The 6,979-nt window shown below is 33.8% G+C and overlaps 1 pseudogene; it reads right to left on the reverse strand.

Annotated features, from left to right (window-relative positions):
* Positions 1-107: 107 nt before the first annotated feature.
* LOC127161529 (uncharacterized) lies at positions 108-6,979 on the reverse strand (annotated as a pseudogene).

Genomic DNA, 6,979 nt, shown 5'->3' on the forward strand with positions numbered 1-6,979 from the left:
AGTAAAATAGAGATTTCCTCAGAAGAATAAAACTCTAGGGAGCTACAAACGCACACCACTCTGCAACAGGAGACCGGAACCGGAAGCGGAAACAATACTCTCAGCGTTTTGCACTAAAGGCCCAACTAATGAAAATCACAGATCATAGCAACATTGAGTGTACAGTAGTCAGGTAACAAAGTATGAAGCAAGTCTTGCAAGTTTTATTTCCTGGAGAATGTCAGGTTGTTTAACGTTACAAACTTTGGGTAATGCATTATGTACACACAGGTCAAAACAAGATGCATAAAGACACACCTTTCTGTTACATTACACCATGGCTAAATCTGACTTATCTAAGCTTGTTGATGACAATCCAAGTAACGAAAAAAAACATCAGTCAGTTTACCTTAATAAAGCTGTAGGTACACACAAACTACATATTGAAATTATGACCATGAAAGGAATGTATACATATGCCACTGCTATTATGGAAGCTAAGCAATTATATTCTGTTGATAAATATTATTATAATCTGTACTTTCCAGTATTATATGCAACAATAATACATATTTACTTTACCCATAAATCTAATTATGTTTTATAAAATTGCATACTTCTATTATGCAATTTAAGCTATTTAAATCCATTAATAAATATTATTATTATCTGCACTTTCTATTGCAGAAATAAATCTTAAATTACTTTACCCTTAAACCTGTTTTATCCACATTGTCAAATCATTGGACAAATCAATATTGTTATTCCTCATGCAAATTAATGAGTCATATTATGCTGTAGAGCTAAAAAATACACAAACTACACAGAAAAAAACTCACTTGTAGAGGAAGCTACAACAAAACAGGATTTTTAAAAAAGAAATTGTTATTTAAAAAACCCTGCACAGCATATATTTTTATTAATGGATCATTATAGTCTCAAAGTCTAGCATGTTTTGTCTAGGACATGTCATGTATTACCTGAGTGATTTCTCCTCCATTTAATAATGCAAATCACAGCCATCAACACCAGTCCCAATGCCAAAACCACAAGAACTGAGGAAATCACCTGCTTAAATGTTTCCCCTTGATACTCTGAAGTATGACAGTTCACAAAATCATTGATATTGCTTTTATACAATTCAATAAGCAGAGGCAATTACTTTGTCTGGGGAATAAAATAGTGCCATAACAGAAGAATGAAGCCAAACACATTTCAGGACACAAATTAAATAAATGATCTAAAGTCCTTACCCAACTCAATGTCCAGTTTGTTGTCCAAACTGAGGTGTATGGCAGAGCAGGTGTATTTGTGCTTGTCTGCAGAAGTGATCCCATGATCAGCTACAGGCTGCTCGTCTCTAAACAGGGTCAGGCTGATGTGACGAGGGTAAAATCCTGTTGCCAAACAACTCAAACGAAACCCTCCAGAATTCAATGTTTGCTTTCTGAATGAGTCTGACTCTAGGTTTTACTGGAGAAGTAAAAAATTCAAAAGAAGAATAAATAGAGAATATATACACAAGTGGCTTTCTATTATTGAGTTATTTAATAAACCTTGTTTTATTTTTACCATCCTTTTCTTTTTTGGAGTTTGTGTGACAATATCACTTTTAAAGCATGAAGTAAAAAATCTATTAATATCTTCTGTAGATAACGCTTATGTCACATTCTGGTCAGTTAAATGGATAAACGGCCATTGTGGTGATACACATGTTTCAACAGCAGCCGGACAGCACGGTTAATATACTACCAAAGATGTTGTTAAACTAAATTATGATGAAGCATGAAAGGGCGTAGTATTGTTTCCTTGGTCACTGCTGTACACAAAGATGCGCTATGCTTATCAACACTGCTTTATAATGCGTTATACAGATGTTGATAAAAAAGAAAACACCATGTAAATGTTACGTTACAGTTCCCTGCATTCATATAAACTCCTACCTCCATTTCATTATTTGGGAGTTTCTTACAATATTTCATGCATCATGAACAGTAAGATTGAGCTGCCTGCTACAGTATTTTCTCATTTTTATGTCCATCTTCAGCATTTCTGGCCTTGGTTAACATCCTTTTTTAAAGACTAAATATAATAATAACGTATTTCCTCACAAATTACATTTTTGAACATGAATGCAGTGCACTAAATGTACGCATATTGCACAGGCCATAGGGCAGTCCATGGTGTTGAGCCCTGTAATAGGTGGTAAATATCGGTATGATCTGCCTCCTTTGTCACGGACTGATAACCCGACAATTCTATTTCTTATCCCGACTTATCGCAAATTACTTCGTTTCTATTTTTTTTTTTTCCCGCCAAGCCCATGCACAAGTTCATACAGTTTAGTGGCATTGTTTATGTTCAGTGCTGCCGCAATGGGCAAAAATAGGTGAAAGCATATTTTAGACTTACCTTTCCTCATTACTTGAGATCTTGCTTTTAAGAAAAGTCTTGAGAGTTTTTATGCAGTGTGGAAAGCATAACATCTCATGGTACCACATAAACAGCTGAAGATATGGATTTGTGTTCTCATCTGAGTATTTTAGGGGACCCTTATATGTAAACTTGCCCCCAAAATATCCCACCTCTTCTGTTGTGGAGCCATCAAAAGCTGTCTTGGCAACCATTTGTCCAGGTTTATTGTTGTCCTGCAGTTCACAAAGACCAATTGCCTGATAAATTGTGGGGCCTACTGACATTAGGTGAAAGTGTAAGATGTGAAAACAGTCAAGTTTGGTATCATACTGAAATGCCTAATAATGAATATTATCAGAGTAGGAAACTGCATGCAATATAAGGAAATGTTTCTCATCAGAAACCAATACATTTTATTTCAATTTACAGCAAAAACTATAATAATGTTCATTTTTGTAACACACTGAATATGTATATTGTTTTATATATAAAAAATAAACTTTTCATTCATAAGCTACACAAAGTCAGAGTGCTACATTTGTTCTGTTGACAACATAACTGTGTCAATACAAAGTTTGTTTTAGCCAAAGAACCTACTTTCTGTATGGTTTTCATTCTTCGATATTTTCACAAGATGGTCCCATATACTGCAGGTGTCACTTGTGTCAAATGTATCTTCATTAGTAGTATTTCCTCTTGGAAAGTAGCTCCAAGTTTCTGAATTAGTGTATCCCACAGTGATGTCATCCAGCATTAGTGTGGCACTAAATTCGGGAAATGGTGTATTCCCTTCAATGTAAGTTGCAAGCACCCACAAGGAATGAGAACCTGAGAACAATTGAGAGCAAACTACAATCGCTGAATAACACATTCAAATATAATGAAAAAAAAATAAATAAATAAAATAAAATAAAAATAAATTAAAATTGACAGATTCCCATGACAAATTGGTTATAATTTTAATAAATACTTATATACGTATTTTATTAAGTAAACATAAGACGATCAAAAAGATCTTTCATGAAAATTGTCCCCATTTTTATTTACATAGCGTTAAATTGTTCAGTATTATTAGGTTCATATCATGTGTAGTAACAGATTTGTTGTTCAATAATCTCAAGAAGTAGACTCAAGAAATTAGTTAAACCTTTAGACAAAGACCTCAAGACTTAAGGTACATGAAACAAACTGATGATTTAAAGTAGAGAAACAAATGACTCCTTACATCACAAAACAACATCAGTAAGACCTAACAACAAAATCAACAACAACAGTACATTAAAATACAAAACATTAAAAGCAGTGCCAGCATAGCTATTCATGTTGCCAACAAAAATTAAAGTAGGCTTAAAAATTTAGTTACTTTTTCAGCATTGTTTATTTGCTCTAGAAATAGCATACTCAGTGTAGAATGTAAGAAACATTCAGTGCGTATTTGAATTATAATATATCATGTTTTGCTGCACCTGTTTTGAAAGCAACTCATATGAAATCGTACCTGATAAAACAAATGCTGGAACTGAAAACACATACAGAATAGCAAATAAATCGTTCATCTTGTTCTAGTGAAAACCCATCCGTACATCATGAAAATGTCGACACCTAAAGCAACATTCGTGTACGAGTCAGATAACAACGTGTGGAACAAGTCTAGCAGGCTTTATTTCTTGGAAAATGATCAGCGGACATCTGAGTTATGTCAGGTTTAAGGTTATGAACTTTGAAAAAAACACTACACTGCATCTGACATTCATCTCAGCTTGTAAATGACCATGTAAATCCATGTAAGCTACAACTACAATTTTAATGGCCATGAAAAAATATACATGTTCCACTGCTATTATGCAATCCAAGAAACTTAATTTCATTTTTAATTAGCTTATTTTTATTATCTGTGATTTTATTTTTACGAAAGTAAATCTTCATTTACTTTACCAATAAACCTAATTATGTTTTATTCACGTTGTCTCCAGCTGCTGAAAATTAAGTTAGAATTTAAATATTGCTCAGAAAATATTCATATAAATCAATATTGTTCCCTATAGCGACCCCTAGGGGACGCAGTGCGATTTTCCAGTTTGAATGGGAACTTGGAAATGCTTTGGTGGAAGAGTGGGGTAACATCTCACAGCAAGAACTGACAAATCTGGTGTATTTAAAGCAGCTGGTGGCCACATAAGATACTAACTGTGACCTTTGATGTGGACTCCACAGCTTTAACAACTAAATACTAGAATCTACAAAATCAGAATCGGAATCAGAAAGAGCTTTATTGCCAGGTATGTTTACACATACGAGGAATTTGTTTTGGTGGCAGAAGATTCCACTGCATATTGACAGCGACAAGACAGATAATAAAAAGAATAAAAATAGAATAAGTAAATAGGAAATAACAATATACAAAAAATCATTTTAAAAATACACAATATACAACTTATATTGAGATGTGTGTGTACGTGTGTTATGTACAAATGCAAGAAAAAAAGTATGTGTGCTAAATAAAATAAAGCATATTTTACTGTGACTGTTTCAAAAGTTATTCATATGAAATCATTCTTGTTTTAACAGTGCTGGAACTGATAACACATACACAAAAACAAATAAATGTTCACCTTGTTCTCAAGCTAGTGAAAACCACAGATCATGAAAATAATGTTATCGAGCAACACTAAATGTATGGTAGTCAGGTAACAAAGTATCAAGCAAGTCTTGCAACTTTTATTTCCTGGATTATGATCAGTGAACCTCTGAGTTATGTCAGGTTGTTTAAAGTTACAAACTTTGGATAATACATTACATACACACAGGTCAAAACAAGATGCTGTCCTTTCAGTTGATCATTAATTGTCAATCTTTTCGCAGAATTTTTTAAACAAGTTAAAATTTCTACCTAATTTGTCACTCAAATTTTGTCAAAAAGCATGGTAAAACTGTGCATTAAGACATACCTTTCTGTTACATTACACCATAGCTAAATCTGACTCATCTAAGTTGCTCATCAGTTGACCTTAACAAAGCTGTAAGTACACACAAACAACATATGGAAATATAACGACCATGAAAGGAATATACATATGCCACTGCTATTATGGAAGCTAAGCAATTATATTCTATTGATACATATTATTATCATCTGTACTTTCCAGTATTATATGCAACAATAATACATATTTACTTTAACCATAAATCTAATTATGTTTTATCCACTTTGTCTTCAGTTGCTGAAAACTGAAATCAGAATTTAAATATTGATTAAAAATACTGCTGTTATGCAATCTAAGCAATTTCATTCCATTAATAAATATTATTATCTGCATTTTCTACTGTAAAAATAAATCTTAATTTACTTTACCATTAAACCAGTTTTATCCACATTGTCTTCACTTGCTGAAAATTAAGTTCAAATAATGGTTAGGAAATTACTAACAGGACAAATCAATGTTGTTATTCCTCATGCAAGTTAATGTCTTATTATGCTGAGCTAAAACATTAGAGACAAAATACACAAACTACACAGAAAATACTCACTAGAAGCAGAAGAGTAGTCACTTGTAGAAGAAGCTACAACAAAACACAGAAACATTTTAAAAGGAAATTATTTTATTTATGTTTTGTCTAGGACATGTCATGCATTACCTGAGTGACGCCTTCTCCTCCATTTAATAATGGCAACCGTAGTTATCAACACCAGTCCCAATGACAAAACCACAAGTACTGAGGAAATCACCTGCTTAAATGTTTCCCCTGGAAACTCTGAAGTATGACAACATTCTTTTATCAGATATGACACTTGATTGCTAGTTGCATATTGCTTTCATACAATTCAACAAACAAGAAGTTAATATCGACTAACTTACGACTTTGACATTTATTTTGTCTGTAAATAAATTAAATAAAGTCCTTACCCAACTCAGTGTCCAGTTTATTGTCCAGACTGAGGTGTGTGGCAGAGCAGGTGTATTTGTGTTTATCTGCAGCACTGATCTCCAGACTCTTCCTCATCTGATACGTCCTGTCATCATTGGGCAGCAGATCTCCTCCAGTGATCTCATGATCAGCTACAGGCTGCTCGTCTCTAAACAGGCTCAAGTTGATGTGACGAGGGTAAAATCCCGTTGCCAAACAACTCACACGAAACCCTCCAGAATCTGAATTTAATTTCTGGATGAGTCTGACTCTGGGTTTCACTGTCCAAGACAGGAGATATTTAGTATTTTAATTTCTATTTCTATATTAAATGAATTGAGAGAAGCGTGTTGGAGACTTACCTTTCCTCTTCACCTGAGCTCTTCTCTTTTGAAGGTAAGACCTGAGAGTATTTAGGCAGTTTGGGTAGGAAAAAACCTCATGATACCACATAAACAGCTGCAGAACTGGGTCTGACTCCTGCTCTGTATATTTTAAAGGACCATTATATGTAAACTTCCCGTTAAAATATTGTAGTTCGTCTATAGTAGAACCACTAAATGCATTCTTGATGATAAATTGTCCTGACTTGTCCTTGTCCAGCAGTTCACAAAGACCCAGTATCTGATATACTTCAAGACCTGTTAGGAGAAATAGAGAACAAATATGTCAGACTCCT

This window comes from Labeo rohita, unplaced genomic scaffold, assembly GCF_022985175.1.
Source record: "Labeo rohita strain BAU-BD-2019 unplaced genomic scaffold, IGBB_LRoh.1.0 scaffold_661, whole genome shotgun sequence".
Lineage (NCBI taxonomy): Eukaryota > Metazoa > Chordata > Actinopteri > Cypriniformes > Cyprinidae > Labeo > Labeo rohita.